This window comes from Geotrypetes seraphini, chromosome 8 (genome assembly GCF_902459505.1).
Source record: "Geotrypetes seraphini chromosome 8, aGeoSer1.1, whole genome shotgun sequence".
Classification (NCBI taxonomy): Eukaryota; Metazoa; Chordata; class Amphibia; order Gymnophiona; family Dermophiidae; genus Geotrypetes; species Geotrypetes seraphini.
In genome coordinates, this window is record NC_047091.1 from 87,033,232 (window position 1) to 87,059,222 (window position 25,991).

Below are 25,991 nucleotides of genomic sequence, written 5' to 3' on the forward strand. Positions count from 1 at the left end.
AAAAAATAAAACTAAAATTACTTGCCATTAGTTTTCAAGGACCATTCACATCAAAGAAAGATCCTTGTCTGAGCGGTTGTATGCTTAAACACACAGATGCTCTTAATATTGACAGACACTTGCGTATGTGATGTACATGTCATCTGTTCTAATGTATACTTATGAATTGAATTTTTAAAAATAAAGTAAAATTCTGGAATCTTTCATGGCACACCCAGAATCTCTTTGGGACACACCACTGTTCTATAGCACACAGTTTGAGAGCCACTAACTTGGTTGTCTGTTTGAATAAGCAGATGGGTGTTGCGAATCCAAGGGCTGAATGTTCGAAGAGTATAATAAATTGCTCGACGTTTCAAAAGATTTATGTGAAAACTAGTGTTTTAGCCCGTTACGTTTGTTACAGTAACAGGTGCTAGAATAGCCCCACCTATACCCGGAGCCTGACCCCACCCATGCTCCGCCTGTACCTTGGCTGGACCCTGCCTCTCACTAATCTCAGTCCAACCACCTCACCTTTCACCATTTCCTTAGTCCTCTATATCCTTTTGGCCCTCTTAGATCCTCCACTGCATTTATCACCAAACAGGGCCTTTCCCTCCATGTGGGTCTGGCCTCCTGGACCCCCATTACGGTCCTGACGTACCAACCCCTCCTCCCTCAGTGCCCCAAAGCAGCAGCTAAATCTCTCCCTTTCCCCCTTTCACACCCTCTACCATCTTTCTCTGACCCTGTAACACCCCTTTTGCCATCTTTTCCTTTCCTGTCCCTTCCGTCCTTCCTCAAGGCCATCACTCTCTCTCCTGCCCCCTCCATCCTCCCTAAAGTATATCTCTCCCTATCCCCCTACCATCTCTCCCTGTCCCCCTTGTAGCCTCTCTGTCCTTCTCTTCTGTCCTTCTCATCCATCTCCCAAATCTTATATCTCTCCCTCCCTCCCTTACACCATCCCTGAGTCTCTGTCTCTCTCCTTTCCTCACTTGACTCCAACATATCTCCCTTCTCTCACTCACTCCCCCCCGAATCCAGCACCTCCTGCCTCGTGAACAATTCCTATACGTAATTTATTTTTCCATTTTGTACAGTTAGCAACTCTAATAGTGCCTGCACTGTAAGAAAATCCAAATAGCTGCAGGTAATCTCCCGAAGCTAAGCTGCAACCTCCGCACTCTCTCTGGGACTCTGCCCCAGTGCTTCACTGGCGATGCCGTCGCCCTGGGAGAAAGAACCGAGGTCACGTGCTCACTGTTGTTAGTGATGAGGGCTGGCATCTGGTAACTTCTGAACAGTGAGAGGCAGGGTCTGGGCATGGTAGAGGCGGGGCATGCATGGGGTCAGGGTATAGGTGGGGCTGGGCATGGGGGCTACCACATAGTTCCTTAGGAGGCTATAGAACCAAACCCCACGATTTAGCCAGCGCAGGCCGACCCGAAGTCCAATCCCACCACCAGTGCCACCAGCCTTCCTTCCCAATCCGCCCTTCTTTGTGATATCTTGAAAGTGACTCTGCCGTGGCCCAATCAGAGGCCCACCAGCGCCTTCAGTAAACACAGTGCTACCAATGAAGTGCCGAGGAAAGGCAGAGCTTCTAGCTAGCAGGAGTGGTTGGACTGTGGTGGTGTTGAATCCCAGTCCCACCACTTCACCTTTCACCATTTCTTTATGTACTGTGCATGCGAGGCACGGAGGCACGGAGTTTGAAGTGCGCATGCGCACTAAGGGTTTTATTATTATTGATGGCGTTCTCCTTCTGACCACTGACCTTGAGTCAGAGTGATTAAAATGTGCTCCCCAACCCTTGTTTGAGGCATCCATGGTAATGGTGAGTACAGGAGGTGGAGATTGGAATAGACATCGTTGTTTGAGGGACGGCGAATGAATCCACCAGGAAAGGGAAGCTTTGACCTTAGGAGGTAGAGGAATTAAGGCTGCCATTGAATGAGTTCGCTGAGTCAAATTCAGCTTGAGATGCCATTGCAGGGGTCTCATGTCCAGCCTTGCATGTAGTTATGAGCCCTAAGAGATGCAGAATTCCGCAAGCTGGGAGAGCAGAAGACTGCCTCATCTGGTTTGATAGAGCGATTATGGTTTGATGCCGGTTTTCTGGAAGATAGGCCCTTACAGTGGCTATGTCGATTGTTGCCCCAATGTATGTGAGACAATGAACTGGTTGGAGCTTTGACTTGTCGAAATTGATTATAAAACCCAGTGCCTGCAGAGAGTGGACTGTGGTTTGAATGGTGAAAAGCAACTGCTCCTTGGAGTGTGCTACCAGGAGCCAGTCATCTAGGTAAGGAAATACCATGTGGTGTTGTCCCCTCAGGTTGGCTGCTACCACTGTCAAACACTTTGTGAATACTCAGGGTGCTGTTGAGAGGCTGAAATGTAGAACTTTGTACTGGTAATCTAGAAGTGGGCGGCAAACATGCTTGAAAGTAAAGTTTTAATCTTATAATCTATTCACTGCACAACTCAAGGGACTTTACACTTCCTGCTAAGCACATTTCAAACAGAAAGAGGTGACCAGAATATTAACTTCCACACTGTGCAGTGTTGATTAGAAAAAAAAAAATACCTTGCACTGCCAGGACTGGGGTAATTTTAAAATGGCAGCTAAGCAGCAGAACCCTTACAAAAGCATGCAAACCTCTCCCCCACACATGCCAAAAACAATGCAACTCTTTCATCAATCAATTCAACCCTTTCACATAAAAAGAAGTCGCTCTACAGACTTTTGAAACTGCAAGCAACCCAAGCTACAGAAGGGAGAATGAATGCAGCTGCAACATTGTCAACTAACTAACACGAGGCTGGCTGATCCTCCTTATGGCCTATCAAGTCTGTTCATTCACAGCAAATAGATTGAGAGAGTAAGCACAATATAAAAAAAACATATACTGATATTACAGTGTGTGCTGAGTGTAACACTGTCCCTTTTTTATAATTTATATTCCAGATTACAAATTATTCAGATACTCAAGCATTATTCCCTAATTACCTCAGCGGCCTCCTACTCTATCTAATGTACCTGGGGCAATGGGGATTAAGTGACTTGCCCAGGGATTCAAACCCAAAACTTCAGGGTACCAAGGCTGTAGCTCTAACCACTGCACCACACACACTCCCACTATGCTGATGACCACCAGATCTACCTCTCCACACCAGAAATCTCTACAAGAATTCAGGCCCGAATCTCAGCCTGCTTGTCCGACATTGCCGTTTAGATGCCTCACTGCCATTTCAAACTGAATATGGCTAAAACTGAACTCCTTATCTTTCCACCTAAACTCACCTCCCCGCTTCTCAACATTCTCTTTCTGTGGATAACACTTTCCTCTTCCTTGTCTCACCAGCTCGCAACCTCGGGGTGATCGTTAACTCCTCTCTCTCCTTCTCTGCTCAGAGCCAACAAACCACTAAAACCTGTCACTTCCTCCTCTATAATATTACCAAAATCTGACTTCTCCTCTCTGAACACACTACCAAAATCTTTATCCACGCTCTCATCATCTCACGCTTAGACTACTGCAACGTACTTCTCTTAGGTCTCCCGTGCACTAGTCTCTCACCCCTTCAATATGCTCCTGCACGGCTCAAATTCCGTGAGAACCACTATGCTCACATTTCCCTCTCCTCAAGTCACTTCATGGGCTCCCCATCCATTTCCAAATACAGTAAAACCTTGGTTTGCAAGCATAATTTGTTCCAGAAACATGCTTGTAATCTAAAGCACTCGTATATTAAAGTGAATTTCCCCATAAGAAATAATGGAAACTCTCTGATTCATTCCACAACCCAAAAACATTAATAGAAAATATTGTACTATAGTACGTACTTGTATTGCAAGGCTTCGCTCGTTTAGAACAGTCACTATTCTCCTGCAGCGTCAGAGAGAGAAGAAAGTGCATTGCCACTTTAAGTCTTTAAAAAGTATGTGATAGCCCGCACTGCGCATGTGCAAGTGCCTTCCCACCCACCTTCTCGCTCGTGGGTTTGTGACTTTTTAGTCATTTTTGTGTTTGGTTTTCTTTATTTAGTTTTACCTTGCCTTCAGTAAAAAAATATATATATATACTGGTATTTCTTTTTTTCCCCTCACAAGTTTTTTGGCCCAGCGCGGCCTGTTTCCCTGCCTTGACCATCGATTTCAGTTTGGCTGTGGCGGTATTTCCATCGATGTCACACCCACTGACGGAATTCAAGAAGTGCGGTCGCTGTGCTCGGCTCATATCTGTGACTGACCCGCACCGCTGGTGTCTCCAGTGTTTGGGGCCAGAGCACCATCCCGAGACCTGTACTCATTGTTCTTCGCTGCAGAAAAGAACTCTGGAAAACCACCTTCTACAACAGCAATGACTATTCAGGGTCACCATGGAAGGGGAGCCGACATCGTACCGACATCGGCAGCGCCGACCAAAACGAAACCGCGCATCTCGACACCAGCTAAGATTCCTCCAGTGTCGCAGCAAACAGTGAGTAAGCCGGCTACTTCATCTGGGTCTCAGGTCAAAGTAGCAGTGAGCCAAGTCCTGCCAACCTCGAAAAAGTCCAGTAAGCGCTCCACTCCAATATCAGTGAATGCCTCGACATTGGCCTCCTCATCACTGGAGCATAGCGCAGCACCAAAGGTACCGGCAAAGAGGCCAGCGGTACCGGTGCTCTCCCTGAAGCAAAAGATTGACAACTTGCTACGAGAGGAACTGGGTGAGCATTTCCACATGCTGGTGCTGACACAGCTTATGCCCAAATCTACACTGACTCTCCCGGTGCTGGTCCGATCTGAGCCCACAACTCCAACTGCACCTACCTCTGATGCTGCCCCGGTGCGGAGATCTTCGACATGGGAGTCGATACCTCCAGCTCCACGGCACCAGTCATCCTCAATGCAAACATCTCCAGAGGCGACTCCGGTGCGGTCCCGGAAGGCATTGCATAAGATGATGCATCTCAAGCCTTCAACACTGAGTCTTCAACACCGTCCACATTCAATCCAGGATTCGGACTTGTTGGGAGACTCTGAGAGAACCCACTCTTCTCTGATGATGGTTATTCTTCTGGTTCTGATTCACCTCAACGTTCTTCTCAGGAACCTGCTGTTTTTTCTGAGAAGTCCACTTTTTCCAGATTTCTTCGGCAAATGTCTGAAGCCCTTTCTATTCCACTTGAAGCCAACTCTAAACATAGTAAGCAGTTCCTGGAGGCTTTAGACCAGGGGCACCCAATATGTCGATCGCGATCGACCGGTAGATCGGGAAGGCAACGTGAGTCAATCGCGGAGCCCATTTCTGGCTCCGTGATAGACTCATGTTGCCGTCCCCCTCTCCCCGATGTCAAAGACGATGACGCTGGGCATCCACTTTAGTCTGGTTTTTGTCATTTTGGTGGGGGGGGCAGTGGCGGCAGCAGCAGCCTGAAAAAGAAATCATCCTGGCTTGGGTCGGTGTCATGCTCCGGAGCTTCTACCTCTTCCAGCAGCCTTCCTATCTGGCCCTCTCCCTTCTACCTGCATCCGGCCACACCCCCTGCTCCGCGGCTCTCTTCGGCAACTCAGCAGCAGCAGCGAACGACACAAGCTTCTGACATCGGGGCCTACCCTCTGCAAGTCCCGCTTGTTTCAACTTCCTTTTTCCACAAAGGCGGGACTCGCAGAGGGAAGGCCTCGATGTTGGCAACCTGTCTTGATCACCGTTGCTGACGAGTTGCTAAAGAGGGCCGCAGGGCAGGGGGTGTGGTTGGATGCAGGTGGAAAGGAGAGGGTCAGATGCAGGACTCGTGGGTGAGGGAGGAGAAGAGAGAGAGAAAGAGAGAGGGGAGGGAAACAAAAGGAAATATTTCATACTGGGCTGGGCCGGAGTGGAGGGAGGGTGGAAAGATTCTAGCTACAGGATGAAATAACAAAGGAAAAGGGGGGAAAGCTGAAAATGGAGATAGTGACACAAAGAAGAGAAAGGGTAAGCAGGACCTACTGAATAAGGATAGAGATACAGAGGGGACATGAAGAGGAGGTGAAATAGAGACATAGAAGTAATGCTGAAAAAGGGTGGGGAGGAGATAAAGGGATTGAAAGGGCAAACGGTGAACATGGGGTAAAGACAAGGACAGAGACAAAGATTCTGAAAAAGTGGTGAGATAGGGATATAGGCGAGATGGACACAAAGAAGGGTGATGCTGGAAAATAGGTGGAATGGTAATTCTGAAAGACACAGAAGGGAAATGCTGGATCAAGGAGAGATGGGATTCAGGCTGGATGGAATGGGGAGAAATGCCTGTTGGCCCAGAACTTCCTCTCCTATGTCAGAATTGACATCGGGGAATGGAATGCTGGTCAGCGCGAAGCTTCTGCGGGGAGAGCTTGGGGCGGCGGTGGCTTGGGGGCTGTTTTCCGATGACGGCGGCAAACCGAGTGGCTTGGGGGAGGGCAGGGAGAAAGAAAGAAAGGGGGCAGGCAGGGAGACAGAAAGAAGGGGGAACAGGGAGACAGAAAGAAAGGGAGGTAGGGAGACAGAAAGAAAAAGTTGGGGAGAATGAGGTCTGGAGGAGAGGAAACATACAGGAGGCTGAAAGAAGGGAAGAAAGATTGGATGCACAGTCAGAAGAAAGTGCAACCAGAGACTCATGAAATCACCAAACAACAAAGGTAGGAAAAATGATTTTATTTTCAATTTAGTGATCAAAATGTGTCCGTTTTGAGAATTTATATCTGCTGTCTATATTTTGCACTATGGCTCCCTTTTACTAAACCGCAATAGCATTTTTTAGCACAGGGAGCCTATGAGCATCGAAAGCAGCACGGGGCATTCAGCGCAACTCCCTGTGCTAAAAACTGCTATCGTGGTTTAGTAAAAAGGGAGGGGGTATATTTGTCTATTTTTGTATGGTTGTAACTGAGGTGACATTGCATAGTCATCTGCCGTGACCTCTTTGAAAAAAAAACGGAATATGAATGATAATTAACATTTTCTCTGCCTTTCAATGTGCTTTGTGGGGGTTTTTTTTAATTTCATTGTTGGTAGATCATTTTGACTTGGTCATTTTAAAAGTAGCTCACAAGCCCAAAAAGTGTGGGCACCCCTGCTTTAGACTATGACCATTCACCAAAGGAACTACTCAAGCTTCCTCTTCATGACATTTTGCAAGAGACTTTCTATAAAAATCTGGAAACTACACTATCTATTCCTGTGGCTCCTCGAAAATTGAAATCTTTATATAGAGTGGTTCCTATTCCTGGTTTTGACAAGCCTCAACTTCTCCATGAATCCCTAGTAGTGGAATCCACCTTGAAGAAGTCTACAGGGGTTAGTGTCTATGCATCTGTGCACCCTGGAAGAGAGGGCAAAGCAATGGACAAATTTGGTAAACGCCTTTATCAGAATGCCATGTTGGCCAACCAGTCTGGAAACTACAATTTCCATTTTATCCTTTTACCTGAAACATCTGATTAAACATGTTTCCTTCTTTCAAAAATACATCCTGGAATGCAAGCACCCTGCTTTCCAGAAACATATTTCTGATTTTTTTCAATTGCGGAAATATATGGTTCGCTCTACCTATGACACGTTTGAGCTTACCTCCCACACCGCAGCCATGTTGGTGGCCATGAGACACCTTGCCTTGATCCATGTCTCCGAACTTGATGTTAATCACCAAGATCGCCTGGCAAATGCTCCGTGTCTTGGAGATGAACTTTTTGGCCCATCTATGGGCACAGCTACACAAAAACTGTCCGCTCATGAGACCAGATGGGACACTCTAGTCAAGCCTAAGAAGAAGCCTTCACCTCCTCGTTCCTTCAGGTCGACTCCTTCTACCAACGTAGGTTTGCTGCTGAGGCTGCTGCTCCTACTCCACCTCAACCTAGAAGGCAGAAGCAGCAACCTCGTCAACAACCTAAGCAACAGGTTGCTCCTCAAAATCTTGCACAGTTTTTGACATGTTCCTTTAGGGCATAGCCTCAGTCAGTCTTTTGCATCCTCTGCCTCAGCCCATCAGAAGCCATCTCCAACTTTACATCATTCGTTGAGACCTCTGGTTCTTAAACATCATTCGTCAGGGTTACACTCTCCATTTTCACACTCTACCTCCAGATCACCTGCCAAGAGACTCTGTTTTGGATCCTGGAGGTTTAATCTCTTCTTCTACTGAATTCCATCGAGGAAGTTCCTCTTTCTCAGCAGAATCAGGAATTCTACTCCTGTTACTTCTTAGTCCCAAAGAAGAAGGGAGGACTCCAACCCATTCTGGATCTCAGAGATCTCAACAAATTTCTAGTCAAGGAGAAATTCTGGATACTCTCCCTTGCCCTGCTTTATCCACTTCTCAATCAGAATGATTGGTTATGCTTCCTGGATCTCAAGGAAGCCTACATAGAAACATAGAAACATAGAAAGATGACGGCAGATAAGGGCCATAGCCCATCAAGTCTGCCCACACCATTTACCCACCCTCTTAAGTCTACTGACCCCCTAAAGAATAATTGTAATTATACTGTCACTCTACTGACCCGCTCATTCAGTCCTAGTGACCCTATCCCTTGGCATGACCTCGTAGGGATCCCACATAGGTATCCCATTTGTTCTTGAAGTCTGAGATGCTGCGTGCCTCGACCACCTACACACATATTCCAATTCATCCGGCTTCCAGGAAATATCTCCATCAGATAAATCAACGGCACTACCAGTAAAAGGTCCTTCCCTTCGGCCTGGCATCTTCTCCCAAAGTCTTCACAAAGTGCCTGATTGTGGTGGCCACATCTCTCAGATCACAAGTCTTTCCTTACCTAGACGACTGGTTGATCAAGGCTGTTTCATCTCAGGAAGTGGTCCAAGCAATGTATCGAACCATTTCTTTTCTACAGGCTCTAAGATTCGAAGTCAACTACACCAAATCACATCTCATTCCGACTCAATGTCTTCAGTTCATTGGAGCTATCCTAGACACCACTCTCATGAGGGTGTTTCTTCTTCCAAATCAACTGAATGCTCTTGTCAGTCTCTGCCAACAAATACTCTCTCTTCAATCCATCTCTGCGAGATGCACTATGGTTATTCTGGGCCACATGTGGGCTTCCACTATACATGTGATACTACTGGCAAGGCATCATCTTCGCATTCCTCATTGGACCCTCACATCTCAGTGGTCTCAAGCGATGGATCGTCTCTCACAGCATATATCTGTAATATCATCTCTTCTGCAGTCGCTTCAATGGTGGATGACTTCCTCTAATCTATCCAAAGGTCTCCTTTTTCACTTGCCCCCTCATCACAAGGTACTTACAACAAATGCTTCTCCTTACGCTTTGGGGGCACATATGGACAACCTTCAGACCCACAGTCTTTGGACTGCCAGAGAATGGAAATTTCACATCAATTTCCCAGAGCTCAGAGTGATATATTATGCCCTCAAAGCTTTCTATCATCTTCTCTGCCCTCAAGTCCTCCTCCTTCACACAGACAATCAAGTAGCAATGTACTACATAAACAAGCAAGGAGGCACGGGCTCTCTCCTGTTATGACAGAAGGCCCAGAAAATCTGGATTTGGGCAACTGCTCACAACCTTTTCTTAAAGGCTGTATACATTCAAGGGGAGCAGAATTCTACAACCTCACAAATGAGCTCTCAACTCTGCAGCTCTCCAATCCATCTTTGCTTAATGGGGCACTCCACAGGTGAACTTGTTTGCAGTTCCCCACAATCACAAGTTGCCCCAGTTTTGCTCCAGACTTTACTCTCCTCTCCATCTGGAAGCCGATACGTTTCTCCTGGATTGGACGGACCTGTTCCTTTATGCATTCCCTCCAATTCCTGTTATGTTAAAGACTCTGTTCAAATTCAAAAGAGAGTCAGCGACCATGATTCTCATTGCAGTTCAGTGGCCCAGACAACATTGGTTCTCCCTTCTACTTCAGCTCAGCTCAAAGGAGCCCATACCTCTTCCAGTTTTTCCTGCTCTGCTTACTCAGCATCAAGGATCACTTCTACATCCCAACCTGCAATCATTGCACCTGACAGACTGGTTTCTCTCGGGTTGAACCCATATGAATTACATCTCTCTCAGCCTGTCCACAATATTATTGACGCCTCCAGGAAGCCAGCCACGCAGCAATGTTATCAACAAAAGTGGACTAGGTTTTCTTTCTGGTGTCTTCATCATTATGATCCAACTTCCTTATCACTTGCCCCCTCACCACTGGTGTTAGATTATCTACTTCATCTCTCTGACTCTGGACTCAAATCCACATCTATTAGAGATCATCTCAGTGCTATTACAGCTTTTCATCTGCCAGCAGAGGGTAAACCTCTTACTACTCATCCTTTGGTCTCCAGATTCATGAAAGGACTTTTCAATGTGAAACCACCTCTCAAACCTCCTCCAGTAGTCTGGGTCCTTAATGTGGTTCTTTCCAGGTTGATGAAGCCTCCATTTCAACCAATGGCCTCAGCTCATCTCAAGTTTCTCACCTGGAAAGTTGTCTTCCTTATTGCTCTCACCTCTGCCAGGAGGGTCAGTGAGTTGCAAGCGTTGGTGGCAGATCCACCCTTCACTGTTTTTCACCATGATAAAATGGTTCTACGCATGCATCCAAAGTTTCTACCGAAAGTTGTCACGGAGTTTCATCTCAATCAGTCGATTATTCTACCATTGTTTTTCCCTAAGCCTCATTCTCATGCGGGAGAAACCGCGTTGCACACTCTGGACTGTAAACGTGCTTTGGCCTATTACATCGACAGGACAAAGCCTCGCCATACTTCTCTCCAATTCTTCGTCTCATTTGATCTAAACAAGTTGGGGCATCCTGTTTCCAAGAGAACGATTTCCAACTGGCTGGCTGCTTGTATATCGTTCTGCTATGCTCAGACTGGACTGGCACTGGAGAACTCTGTCACAGCCCACAAAATCAGAGTTAGGGCAGCTTCTGTTGCTTTCCTAAGATCTACTTCCATTGAGGAAATCTGTAAAACTGCCATCTGGTCCTCAGTTCATACATTTACTTCTCACTATTGTCTGGAGTCTTTCTCCAGATGGGATGGGCACTTCGGCCAATCTATATTACAAAATTTATTCTTCTAAGGGCCAACTCTCCCATCATCTCGTTCTGGTTAGCTTGTAGGTCACCCATCAGTGAGAATATACTGCCTGCTTGTCCTAGGATAAAGCACAGTTACTTACCGTAACAGGTGTTATCCAGGGACAGCAGGCAGATATTCTCACAATCCTCCCACCTCCCCTGGTTGGCTTAACTGAGGGACTGCACGCTTATTTCAGGCGGGAAGGCACTCGCGCATGTGCAGTGCGGGCTATCGCAAACTTTCTAAAGACTTAAAGTGGCAATGCACTTTTGAAGTGGTCCGTACCGGGGCTCCATCAGTGACATCACCGATCACTGAGAATATCTGCCTGCTGTCCTTGGATAACACCTATTATGGTAAGTAACTGTGCTTTCTCTCTGTCTTCTTGTGGTCCAACACTTCTCCCACTCCCTGTTTCAGAATTTTCCCTTCTTCACCCCTCCCCTCTCCAACTAATTCCAGCATTTGTACTTCCCTCCACAGTTCACCTTCAAGCCTACCTTCAGCTACCTCCCGCCAGCATCACAGCATTCCCTTGGCCAAGCTCCGCCCCCTTTTTATTCCACTTCATGTTTCCGGCAGAGTTGGATGCAGCATAGGCAAAGTGGTGGTGCCGGATTAGTGGGTGCTGTTTGCTGGTGTCCGCGAAGTAAAGGTTTGAAGTCTGTTCCCGGGGTGGGGTGGTGGCAACTTGGTTTGGGGAGTGACGTGCACGTACGCACTCATTTACTGAGTCAACACTCGTTTTGCAAGTCAAAAATTGCTGGAGTGTTTGGCTCGTCTTGCAAAACACTGTCAAGCCACATTACTCACAAACCGAAGTTTGACTGTACAAGGAAAAATGTGTTTTCATGTGCAGGGCCTATAGAGTGGAACATATTACCTGTGTATTTGCGACAGTTGAAAGATCTGCAGGAATTTAAGCAAATGTTAAAAAAAAAAAACAACCCAAAAACAATTGTTCAGTATAATGAAATATGGCACGTGGAGGGGCATAATTGAAAGGAATGTCTAAGTCCATTTTTGTCTAAGTCGTCCAAAGTACAAAAACAGCTTAGAACACATTTTCAAAAATACATCAAAATTTTTTTTCATTTCGAAAATCGTCTAAGTATACGTCCTGCTGTTCTGATCGTCCAAGTCGCTAAATCATCCATCTTTATACCACATTTTCGTCCAACTTTTTGTCCAAGTCAAAAACGTTTAGAACAAGCCCTGTTGGACTTGGGAGGGGTCTGCAAAGTGATGGACTGAACACCCAGACATGGCACCTAAATAGTGGAGTACCTTAAAGGGCACTGCTGTGAACTTAAAAAAAAAAGGGTGCCATGTCTTCATCTCACTACAGCTCTATAGGTCATGGTGAGCTCCCCAAACTATCTCCAGAATCCCCTAGACCCACTTAGCTACCACCACAACAGCCCTTATGGCTGCAGGAGCCACTTATATGCCAGTAAAAAAGGGTTTTGGGGGTGTATAGGGGAGTGCACATGTTTCAATATCAATGCAGTGATTACAAGGGCTTATGGGCATGGGTCCTCCTCTCCATGGGTCCCTAACCCACCCCTAAGATGGCTTAAGATGGCCTCTGTGCAGCACGATTAGGCTTTCCTATGCCAGGCTGCCAGGTGATGATGTTCTAGAGGCACAATTTTCAAGTTGTGATTAATATTTTTATGGGGGTGGGAGGGGGTTGGTGATCACTGGGGCAGTGTGTGGGGGTCTGTATTATGTGTTTGCAGTGCTTATCTGGTCACTTTAGGTGGGTTTTTGTGACTTAGACCATGTTTTAAATGGTCTAAGTCACAACGATCCTGTGCTGTATAACTTTTGGTTCTACATACTGTACGACTAAGTCTAAGCCTGCCCACGTCCCGCCCAAATCCTGCCCTCGACACTCCTCCTGACACGCCCCATTTAGCTATGGTCGTTCAGCGGCACTATGAAGGCCTAGGTCATTTAGAAATATATCCAAAACCCAGTTTTATTATCGGCACTTGGACGTTTTTGCCTGATGATCGTCCAAGTGCCGACTTAGGCCAGTTTTTGGATGTTTTTCTCTTTTCGATTATGAGCCCCATAGTGTGATAGAATAATTTAACAGTGGATAGGAAGGTATGTGTTCTGTGCCGTTAAGTATAGTACTTGGTAAGACATTGGGTTTATGGACAAGTAGTTTTGTTAATTGCTGTGTGTGCATTGTTTACTGTGTATGTATATTTTGGAATCTGCCTTGGATAAAGGTGGGCTAAACATAACAATAAACTAAACTAAACCTAACTTAAAACTTAGACACCTGTAATATAGGCCAGGGTTTTAAAGGCCTGCATTATAGGTGCCTAAGTCTTTAGAAATCGCGCCTAGCAGCGCCTAAGTCGTTCTCCACCCCTAAACATGCTTACTTTGGAGTTAGGTGCCAATGGGCGCCATACGATAGGCGCATATCTCCCAATTAATATTTTTGGCAATTATGAGCTTGTTAAAGCTCATTATTGAAGTTAATTTACTAATTAAGTTAGGCGCCTAACTTTGGGCCCCTGTTCTTATAAAAATTTCCCCTATAGTGCATACTCCTGACAACATTCATTCTGAAACAAAAAAAGATAACAATACAAAGCAATGTTTTGACTTCCCATTCCTAGACCTCACAATTAGTAATAAGAAAGAGACACAAATGGAAGCATGCGTGCACGGTGTCACATTGTCACTGCATTAAGATCCATCTCATTTTCATTAATAACACAAGTCACAGACGAGAGACTGAATGCACAAGATGAATCTGTCACTGTACTACCACAGTGATAAGAACATAAGAAGTTGCCTCCACTGGGTCAGACCAGAGGTCCATCGCGCCCAGCAGTCCGCTCCCACAGCGGCCCATCAGGTCCATGACCTGTAAGGTGACCGGCGTCTAAGCCCTTTTAATCCCCTTGTCCTTCCCTGTAAGCCCTTTAAAACTTATCTCTACCTGTATCTGTATCACTTAACCCCCGTGTCCTTCAGGAATTTATCCAATCCTTCCTTGAAGCCCGGTAGGGTACTCTGTCCTATTATAGCCTCTGGAAGCGCATTCCAGGTGTCCACCACCCTTTGATCTTGAAAGACTCTATCATGTCTCCTCTGAGTCTCCGCTTTTCCACTGACACCTCTTTTAAACTAATGCCACAAGTCACAGATAAAGGAGTGAGTGCCACTACACTAACACAGTGATCATTATGCCTCATTTTCATTAATAACACAAGTTGCAGAGGTAGGATACCAAATGGCTCCAGAAAAAAAAGAGGATGGATTGAGACATCCGGGATTTACTTCCACTGCTTTCAACAGAAGTAAAACCCACAAGACCTTCCTACTCCCACTTCATATTGAGCTGCTGGAATCAACTGGCCCCACAGATCAGATCCCTAAAAGGGCTTTAGAAAAGCAATGAAAACATACCTCTTCACCTAACTACCCTGCCTCAAGTCAATAGATGACAATTAAATATTAATGTATATTGGTACTCAGTATGTGTCACATAGGATAAAAACTTATATTGATAAATCTTGCACTGTAATTATGTCAAATTTATCCTGTAAACTATATATTATATGTATATTGATAGTAAATCCCTAGTATGTGTCGAATTAGGATAAAACTTGTATCAAAAAAATCTTGTACTATAACTATGGCAAATTGCAACCTGTTAATTGTATATTATGTATGTCAACCTGTAACCTGTTCTTAGCTCTTTGGGGAGAACAGGATAGAAAATGAAATAAATAAATGTCTCAGTCTGTCCTCCTTATTTCCATTGGTTCCAATGGAAGTAAAACCCGGATGTCTCAATCCATCCTCCTTTTTCTGGAGCCATATGGTAACCCTGTGCAGAGGGGAGAGTAAATGCACAGTATGATTGTCACTGCATTAAAAGTGAAGGTATGTACAGACACTACACTTTGATTTTCATTAATCATACAAGTCACGTATGGGAGAGTAAATGCACACTGCAATGGTTAGATTTTCACTGCAGCACTCATTATTACTCAAAGGAAACAAACCAAGAAAGAGAATATGCATTATATATAAATGTATACAGAAATTCTGGTAACAGTAGAGTGTATAACGCTGGCACTGCAACTCACTATGGATAATAACACAAGGCACAGATGAGAAGGTGAGTGCACAGTGTACCATCCAGCACACTAGCCCAGTATTTCTCAACCAAAATCAAAACAATATTCAAGATATCTGGCAATGATATAACAATAATGCAATGATATAACAATGCAATGATACAATAATGCAATGATATACATACAATAATGCAGATAATTCATCAATTGATATCACTGATGAGAACATTCTAGTCAACATTTCAACATACAGAGCATGGGTAATCTTCAACACAGTTATAACCAATCAAGTGAGACCCATTGTAAACAGATTATCCATAATGGAAACTAGATCTGTGCCCATCACATCTGTACTCACATGGTTGACCAAGATGATAAGCTCTACCCTGGCACAAGGATGGCTCTCAGAAGCATTTTGCAAAATCTTACTCACCGTCATCCGGAGAGGATCAGATTTAGACCCATCCCAAACTACAAGTTACAGACTGATCACCAGTATGCCTTTCCTAAATAAACTGATGGAATTCATAATTGCAGCCCAACGAAAAGACTACCGTACACTATAGGCTGGAGCCTGCTGTTACCTTCCCAACATGGATTCAGAAACTCACACAGTACAGAGACCTGTTTAATAGACCTGATGTCCTACTAGTGTAATTCAATGTCTCGACTCTCGACCGCTTTCGACATGGTAAATCACGATCTTTTATTAAATAGGCTATCCGAATTAGGAATCACAGGACATGTCCTACAATGGTTCTAAAGATTCCTCACAAACAGACGATACAGACTCCTGAAAGACGAAATCTACTCTGACTTCTGGCTCCCGCTGTGTGGAGTACCACAAAGATCTCCCATCTCACCTCTACTGTATAACATAGTCATGACCACTCTAAACTCAAACTAAACTCTAGACTAGAGAATGGTTATTCTCATAGGCAGATGACATCATTTTGCTAATCCTCATAGACTCAAACCCAAGTTACTACCAAGTTATCCCAAACTATAAACAGAGTACAAGAATGGGCAAGAAAACAACATCTTTAAAGTAAATGCAAAAAAAAAAATTGAACCCAAACTACTATGGTTTGGACTATAGCTTCAAGTTTCAAGTTTATTAGGATTTTATATACCGCCTATCAAGGTTATCTAAGCGGTTTTTACAATCAGGTACTCAAGCATTTTCCCTATCTGTCCCGGTGGGCTCACAATCTATCTAACGTAATTCCCTCTATCACACTGATAATAATAATAATAACTTTATTTTTATATACCACCGTACCACAAACAGTTCTAAGCAGTTTACAAGGGAAGAGATTGTATACAAACAGCGACATTACAGAGAACTTTCGCATTTACATTGGCTTGTTAAGTTTAGTCGGGTTTATCTGGAAGTGTATTGACAGTACATCAGGTTGAGGTGGGATCAGAGAAATTTATCAAAGAGATAGGTTTTTATTGACTTTCTGATGAACAGAGCCAACCTAAATATTGATAAATCTACCAATAATCCTAGGAGTCACCCTAGCCAACTCATTGCCACAATACAACAGTTGAGGATGATTAGGCCCTATTTTCTTTGCCAACACTACAGGATACTCATTCAGTCAATCATCCTGTCAACACTAGGCTACATTAATGCACTCAGGACCACCAAAGAAACAAACAAAAAAAAAAATCCTCCCAACTGATACAAAGCACAGCACCAAGCCACATATTTTATAAATCAAGATTCGACCATGTCACACCACTATTTATTTATTTTAAAAATTTCTTCATAGAAACATAGAAATAGACGGCAGATAATCCACGGCCCATCTAGTCTGCCCACCCCAATGACCCTCCCCTACCTTTTTCTGTGAATAGATCCCACGTGTCGATCCCATTTGGCCTTAAAATCAGGCACGCTGCTGGCCTCAATAACCTGAAGTGGAAGACTATTCCAGCGATCAACCACCCTTTCAGTGAAAAAGAATTTCCTGGTGTCCCCGTGCAGTTTTCCGCCCCTGATTTTCCACGGATGCCCCCTTGTTGCCGCGGGACCCTTGAAAAAGAAGATATCTTCTTCTCCACTTAATGCCTAAGCGAATTACAATAGAAACATACATATTCAAAAACATACAAACATGATATCCAGACTCCTCCCTCATATTGGCTTCCAGTTGATACCTGAATAGAATTCAAGCTCTGCTGCCTCACTTTCAAGATCCTGCATGGAAAGTCCCCCCAATAGCTTCTCCAGATTCACTAAACTACAGGGAAAATCACCCAAACACCACAATACCAGTTCCCTGATATTATCCTTTCCATCTCTGAAGGGAAGAAAAGGTCACACAGTAGCTCATTTAGCTATCAGGTTACAAAAATATGGAACTCATTACCCACAGAGATCCACACATGACTTGTTTCGCAAATCCCTAAAAACACAGCTCTTCCAAAAATCCCGACTATAAATCCAGCCCTATCAAAACTTGGCCAGATCTAATATATGAACTGACTCCCACTGCACTGAACTAATGATGTACGAGTATTGTTTCATGGTGCATTTAATGTTGCACGATTTCACATTGCATTACTCATGTTGCGTTATTCAGATTGCACTGTTTGTGTTGCATTGTTCATGTGTATTGATCTTTGATAGTGTCACATTGATAAGAGATTGCTGTTACAAAGATTGACGTGTACTGTACTGTTTCATGGTGCTGTTATAAACAGACTGATGTTACTATTACACTAATTACTGCTACTATACTGGTACGGCTGTAATAATGTTCATATTACACTGCTCATATTGTAATGGTCATGTTACATCGATTATTGTTACTGCGATAACGGATATTGGAATGGTCATATTACACTGATCGCCGTTTGTAACCGGCTTTGAACTCCACTTTGGATTTGGTGGGATGTAATAATAATAATAACGGTTTATATACCGCAGGACCGTGAAGTTCTATGCGTGAAGGTTTACAATGATTATAAAAAATGTAACAAATTGAGTAGAATTGACATAGTTAATATCTATTGTTTAGCAGTTCTAGAGATCTGGTATTGAGAGAGAGATTGTGCGAATCAGTTTCCTATGTACTTTAGGAACACATATGTTTTCAGTTGTCTCCTAAATTCCCTATATGTATTGGCAAGCCTAAGTAGTTGTTTCAGATGGTTGCCCCATAATGCTGCTTGATAAGAGAGAAGATGTAAGTCCACAAATAACATGACATAACACTATCACTGCATTAAAAGGGTGATAACTACACTTTAAGTTTCATTAATACATGTCAAACATGGGAAAGTGAACATACACTGTAACACTCTCAGTACACTAACAGTGATCACTGTATCTCATTTTCACAAGTAACAACTCAGATGGAATGATGAGCGCATGGTGTAACACAGGGGTGTCCAACCTTTTGGCTTCTCTGGGCCCCATTGGCCCAAAAAAATGTTTCTGGGGCCAGATAAACGCAGCAAGACAAGAGGAGGGAGTGGGCAAGAGGGTAAACACCCGGGGGGGAGGGGCAGCAAAGACAGTGAACGCCATACCTTATTTCCATTAGCCTAAATGACAGAGCAGTCACTGGACAAAACAGTTCATTTCTACTAAAACATGTTACAGAGAGTAAAAGCCCTTCTGTCTCTTGCCCTTCTCCTCTAGAAAAGCAATGAGCTGCCTGCCACAGACAGAAGGAAATAAGTACAATAATCTATCCCTCCTCCAGATACCAACGCTGCCCCTCGGCCTTGGCCTGCTCCCACCCTTTGCTCCTTTCCAACGCAGTGGAGGAGAGTGTGGTGTCATGGTTAGAGCTCCAGCATCCCGAGGCTGCGGGTTCAAACCCCGGCACTGCTCCCTGTGCCAAGTCACTTAAATCTTCCCCCGGGAGAGAGAGGGAAACCGCTTGGGTGCCTGATCTGTAACCCGTTCCACAGAACTAAATCCACAGACAAATGTTGCCTCCGGCCGTTTCCCTGCCCTCCTTTCTATTTCTTGCCACCTGCACTCAGCCCGGAGGGTCACAGCCAACTCCCTCCCCCGACGCCGGGGAGAGAAAGCGAGGCAGGACAGCGGGAGGGGGGGGGAGATCCTCGAGAGGGAGCGGGATAACGGGAGGCGGAACGGAATATGAGAGCAGAGTGCGAGGTCGCTGGAGGAGGGTCGCGGTTTTTAGGAAAGATCGGAGCAGAGAGAAGGCTCACAGGGAAGGGGGGGGAGGGAATCATAAATCATAGCGTCTGGGGCGCGGGAGAAAGGGGTAGAAAAGGACAGATCGGTCTCACCTGAGCTTTGCGCCCGAAAAACCAGTCCGAGGGAGCAGGAACGGAGGCTACTAAGCCGAGAAGGGACGAGGGAGGGATCGGAGAGGGGGAGGGACGGACGGAAGGAGGGTCTTGAGCGAAAACGGGCCAAGGAGAGAGGAGGGGAAGCGAAACACTGGGGGGGGGGGGGCGGTAGAGAGTGGGATGGGGGAAATCTTCATGCGTTTTAGGGAAATAGACTACATGAGAGAGAAAACCTCCCGACTGCAGGAGGGAACGAGGTGACCTGGCCGAGGTCTCCCCTAGAAATGGTGGAGTGGAGGGACAGGGTCTGCCAATGTATGAATGGAAGAGATGGGGGGGGAGGGGGGCTACAGTCAGTACTGGGCAGGCAGGAGGTTGACACCGTCTCGCCAGGGCTGAGAAACGGGATCTTTCTTCGGGAAGAGGGCAGGTTGACCTGGTTCTCTCCAGGAATGGATGTCGCGACTGAAGCTGGCTGACAAGAGTGTTTCCGGGGAGACTTGAATTAGCATGGGCCTAAGATCTTCATCAGTTGAGAGATGGAGGGGGCTGGGCTTCCTGCAAAGGGGGGGGGGCTAATTTGTGTCTCCTTCTGAGGAAGGGGGGTAAGTGTTCTCCCTTTACTATGGCCAGACCTCTTCATCTCTACTGTACTCGTGTATTTTGATGAAAGATCTGCTCTTCAGCTTTGTTGTCGTCATGCAATGCCCCTATAGGCTCTGATAAAAATCCAGTTGTCTGTGCTGTAGCCGTGGGTACCAGTATAATGTCTGCATGATGCTCTGGTGATAAACCATTTGGTCTCTGCTTTATTCATACTACATGTACCAGTGAGGTTCTGCTCTTCAGCTGTCCCATCTCTATTCATATTTCTGTATATCACTCACTACAGTGCCTGCATGGGATCCTGAAGTAGCTCTGTTTCAGCTTTCCCTGCTGTTTTCACCCTGTACATCAGTGGGATACTTGAATAGTAGTGGCTTGACTGGGATCCACTTTTCAGCATTAGGATGGGATTTTGCACATGCATTTTTTAGATGTAGCACCAGGATATTCAGGTACAGTATTTCCTGTCCCCCAACGCTGACATGGAAAAATTATGTCTTACCTGATAAATTTTCTTTGGTCACAGCAGATGAATCCAGAGACAAATGGTTTATGAGCATCCAGTAGCAGACAGAGAGATAAATAAATTCAAAAGCTGAGCCCTGTTAGATATAGGACGGTAAGCTTCCTGGTAAGCCAGTATTCCTAGTAACAAATTACAGAACAAACATGAAGAGCAAGTTGGCCAAGAACTCCCTCTTCACAGCTCTGCTAGCCAACAGCCAGTCTACTCACGTTAGTCAGTCCGCAGGACCAATCCTGATGGAGCAAAATGAAAACCTAAAGAATAAATAAACATAAAAAGGGCAGGACTCTGGCTTCATTTGCTGTGAAGGATGGACCAAAGTAGAATTGCAGTCTCCAAGAAACAACACAAGGACTGCCCAAACGAAGGAGCTCTACCTTAAACAGGACCATCTGACCCACCAAAGAAAGACCAGAAAGCATGCACCAGGACTCCAAAAAACGAGCCCTGTTCCACTCCATGCAAAGAACTAAACCGCTAGGACAAACTTGTCAAAGTTCAACAAACCAAATCTGAGGCTCCAGAACACTCACAGAGGAGCACCCAGTGACACAAAGCAGTGTCCAAAGCCTAGGCGAACAACAGGGAAGAAGACACTCAAGCCCCCCTAGAGATGGAGCTGTGTCAAGGACACATGCTCGACAGCCAAAGAAGGCATCTCAGTGGGCAGTCAGTGAAGAATGTACACCTGAGAGATGGGGCTGTGCCTAACAGTTAGACCAGGGTTTGTGCTTGTCTCCAGATGGAGCCGTGCACTGCATTCCAAAACAGGGCTGCGCTTGACAGCCGGAGATCAATCTGTGCACTACAGAGGAGCCACACACAGTCTCAAGTGATGGATCAGCATATGACATGGAGCCAAATGGCCCATTCAGTCTGCCCATACGCAGCATCCACTATCTCTTCCTCCTCTCCCTATAAGATCCCACATGCCTGTCCCGTGCTTTTTTGAATTTAGACACAGTCTTTATCTCCACCACCTCTACTGGGATTCTGTTCCATGCACCTACCACCTTCTGTAAAAAAGTATTTCCTTAGATTACTCCTGAGCCTATCACCTCTTAACTTCATCCTATGCCCTCACATTGCAGAGCTTCCTTTCAAATGAGAGAGACTTGCTTCATGCACATTTATGCCACATAGGTATTTAAATGTCTCTATCGTATCTCCCCTCTCCCACCTTTCCTCCAGAGTTATACATATTAAGATCTTTAAGTCTGTTCCCATATGCCTTATGATGAAGACCACTGATCATTTTAGAAGCCTTCCTCTGAACCAACTCCATCCTGTATATATCTTTTGATTTGTATACAATATTCTAAATGAGTCTAATACAGGGGCATCAATATCTCCTTTTTCCTACTGGCACCCCGGCATCTTTTTAGCTTTCGCCTTTTCAACCTGTTTGGACTAGTGTTGCCTGATTCAGGGAAAAATTTTTTGATTCGATTTGATTCAGCCTATTGAATTGATTTTTCTATTCAATTTTCCTCTTCTCCAGCCCATGACCAACAATTCTTTCTCTCTCCCCCCATGTGCACCAGCTTTCCATCCCTCCCTTCAATCCTCCTGTGTAGCAGTTTTCCATTCCTCCCTCCCATTCCCCTGTGCAGCACCCAGGGCCGGATTAACTGATAGACCCAGTAGGCATGTGCCTAGGGCCCAAACTTGCCAGGGGGGCCCGCTGAAGAAACAAGTAACAAGACCGACTCAGCTTTTTCTTTTTTTCAAACAGCAATGGTCCCCTCGGCATCCTCTGAAAGCAAACCCTGGATCTCCTCCCTCTGCTTTGACTCTTCTTCGCTCAGGTGAGGGGGGAGACAGAAAATGCACATATCAAAAACAAAGCATCCGAATGCTCCAACATGGCACCTTTAGCCCCTCCCCCAATATGGGGCGGGACTCCCGCGGATATCCCAGTTGCCCAGTATTATCTCCATTTTGGCCCAGCGAACTTTTGTTGTGGTGTCCAAGGTGAGGAAAGTTTTCGGAGGAGGAGCCTCGTTCCACCCCACCCCTTTCCCTCCGCCCGGCCTCACATTCCCATCGCTGCTGGAGGCTGGTGCATGAGCCAAGTGCAGACGCTGGAATGGCCGTGTGTATCAGGCTCAGGGGCGGCAAATTCTGCAGTACCTCCCCTGCCTGGGTCCCGGTACATAGTTGCTTTCATCATCTACCAGGGGACTGATGATTTTGAAATTGATCTCTCAGCCTGGCACCAGAAAAAAGGAAGTAAAAGCCAGATACCCCTAAGGTTCAGCTCTCAGGCTAATGGTCTCCAACAAGCAAGTTAACCGGGGGAGGCTTGTGGGAACCACTCCAGGACCTAAAGAAAGCATCAGGGGTTAGACAGGGCAGGGGCCCAGGACTCTTAGACTTGTAAGGGGAGGGGAGCTTGCATGCATCTCCCTAGGGATAGTGAAAGACCTGGGTGGGGAGGTAAGTAATCCTGGATTGGATGGAGAAGGCGGCAAGATGGTTAAATGAATTATGGTACAGTGAAAACAGGTACAGTTGGGTACTGCCCAAGCATCTCCCCCCAGCCTCTCTACCAGTATAGCAAGCATACACAGATTTCTATCATGTGCTGTAGAGCTTACAATCTAATTAAAACAGACAGAGGGAATGAGAAAATAGGCATGGGTAATTTACAAGTGAGTGGGAGTTAAGAGCAGCCTTGAAAAAGTAGGCTTGCAGTCAGGATTTGATGATGATGGAAGTGGAGAGAACTTAAAGGAGAAAGAGACGGGGGCGGGGCAGGGTAGATGATGGAAGTGTGGACTGGAGAAAGGGGCAGATGATGGAAATGGGGAGAATATGCGCCGTCAGCATCAGGCATATATGGGAAAGCAGCAGCGGTGAGGAGGTTAGGGGCCCTCACCTCCTCACTATTGCTGCTGCTTTCCCACATGCTGGTTGGGAGGAAGAAGATAGAGTTAGTGAGATAGTGGAGGGGTGAAGGAAAGGGGTGGCAAACTGTGAGTAGACACAGTGAAAAGAGGGAAACTGAGGACTGAATAGTAAGAAATAATTTAATTTAGACGGAGGCAGAAAATAGAGAAGGAAGACCAGAGAAGAAAAGGGAAGAGAGAGGAGAGTTGCCAAAAAACAGGAAAGGAGACAGAAATATCAGATTTGAGTGGAGGAAATGAAAAGAGAGAGATACTAAAAACCACAAGGGGGAGAGAAGGAGAGATGGAAGGAGAGAAATGCCAGACCATGAGGGGAACAGAGGGAAGATGATAGATGCCAGACCAAGAGGGGAGGGGGAGGGGAAGCAGGAGGAGAGATGGCAGAGGGAGGTAGATATTTTCTGGAAGGGGCAGACACTGGATGGAAGGAAGAGAATGACAAGAAGATGAGGAAAGCAGAAACCACATGACAAAGGTTGAAAAAATTATATATTTTTTATTTTATTGCTTTAGGATAAAGTAGTATTTTAGCTGTGTTGATAAATGGTTAGAAATAGAAATGATGATCCTTTTATTGGACTAATTTTAATACATTTTTGACTAACTTTCAGAGACCAAATTCTTATTCAGGTCAGGACAGGATACTGTAACAGCAGTCTACTTTACTGACCTAAGAAAAGAAGTTTTGACCTCTGAAAGCTAATTTAAAAATGTATTAGTCCAATAAAATGGTATTATCTTATTTTCCATTTTTTGTTTTATTTTTATTTGTAAAGTGATTTGTTATTTCTCTTTTTCAAATTTACATCTGCTATTTTTATATTTTGTTCAGTATTGGGGGATATGCACCACTGTTTCTTCACCCCCCAAACTGTACTGTTCCTTCGGTTTGTAGCATAAGCCAGCATGCTGAATGCTCTGCACTGCTCCGATGGTCATAGAATTCCTATGATCATCAGAACAGCGCAGAACATTCAGCCCGCCAGCCAGCGCTAAAAACCTCTTCCATGCTTTTGTAAAAAAATAAAGGGGGGGGGGGGGGTTAGTTTGTGATTACTTATTCCATACTGGGTGAGGGTGGTTCTCTGTGTATGAAAGACATGGTTTTCCGTTAGCATTGACCAGCCTTGTTTGGCGAAATGCATCAGACATGGTTCCTGGGAGCACCTTGAATAAACCTGATTTGAATCTCCTTATTGTCAGCCGATCTTCTTTTGTTCCATGTTGGATTCTTTAGTGGACCACTTGCCTTGTTGTTTTGTTACAAATTAACATACATGGAGTGGAACGTACCAAAGGAGATACAGATTTGGTTGTTTATATATACATATGGATTAAAGTTGGATGATATAGAGTGAGGCAGCTGAGAAGAGTTGCAAATTTGCTTATTAATATAGACTTATGTTTCGGATAGTATTACTGCTTTTCAATGCATTTGAACACTTTCAGATATGTATGGAAAGGGTTCAGAAGTCCTGGGCAAGTAGGTGGGAAGGGAAGGAAGGGGGGATTTGTTCAGAGATGTTTGAGGCTTGTATAGAACTAAAACTGTACATTGGCACGGGTTTGGTAATGTTTGTTGTTTGTTTTGAATTTTATAATAAAAGAAATACAAGTGGAAATGAAGTAAATAAGAAAACAGGTAAATAATTGGGGGCGGGGCATGGGTGGGGCAGGGCTAGGGAGCCCAGTGTACTTGTGTGCCTAGGGGCCTTTGAAGAATTAATCCTGCCCTGGCAGCACCTCCGGACCCAACCAGCACCCCCACCATGAGATATGACATTCCTTTGGGCATCCAATGGCAGCAGTGATGGTGGCCGACCATTTGAAGCAGCACCAAATGGACTGTTTGTGGCCTGCTCCACAAGGGCTTCTCTCTGTATGTGGGGAGGAGGGAAAGGCCCCAGCGGCCAGGCCACAAGAAACCTGTTCAGAGTACTGCTTCCAATGGCTAGCCACTACTGCTGCTGCTTTAGAAGGTAGGCTCGGAGGTATACAAGTTCTCTTTTTGTCGGAAGTCTTAACTTGCTGCTCTGCCTGTGTTGGGCCTTCCTGTCTGCCAGTCCTGCCTACTTCCTGATTCTGCGAAGGCAGGACCCAGCCAAGAGGAAAGCTCTTCTCCTTCCCCTTCCTACTGTTTTTGACCTTAAATGTTTTTCTTTTTTATTAATCAGATTGTATTTCTTTCCTATTCTTTCCTTGTGTTTTATTATGTCTGTAAGCTGGCTTTGATTATGTTTCATAGATTTAGTCTTTTTGTTAGTTATGTTTGTTTTCCCTAACTTTGTAATTTTACTGATTTGTTCATCGCCTAGAATTTGGAATAGGCGATTAATCAAATTTTATAATAAACTTGAAACTTGCCCAATGCCGGCCGAATAGCAAAGTTCCAGGACCACAATGCCGACCCCGGGAACACCCCTTCATGATCTGCACCCAGGGCGGACATTTCCCTCCTCCCCCATGATACGTCACTACCAA

General features: G+C 45.2%; 1 protein-coding gene and 1 long non-coding RNA gene across 2 annotated transcripts in view; one reads left to right on the forward strand and one right to left on the reverse strand.

The window, feature by feature from the left end:
* Window positions 1-19,560, reverse strand: part of CERS4 (ceramide synthase 4) — a 205,400-nt gene extending 185,840 nt beyond the window's left edge. Inside the window, exon 1 of the mRNA XM_033957298.1 lies at window positions 19,464-19,560. The gene's annotated coding sequence lies outside the window, so the exon portion shown is untranslated. The remainder of the gene's footprint in view (window positions 1-19,463) is intronic.
* Window positions 19,561-23,926: 4,366 nt separating this feature from the next.
* LOC117366145 overlaps window positions 23,927-25,991 on the forward strand; it is a 43,307-nt gene continuing 41,242 nt past the window's right edge. Inside the window, exon 1 of the long non-coding RNA XR_004540497.1 lies at window positions 23,927-23,985. This is a non-coding gene — a long non-coding RNA (uncharacterized LOC117366145). The remainder of the gene's footprint in view (window positions 23,986-25,991) is intronic.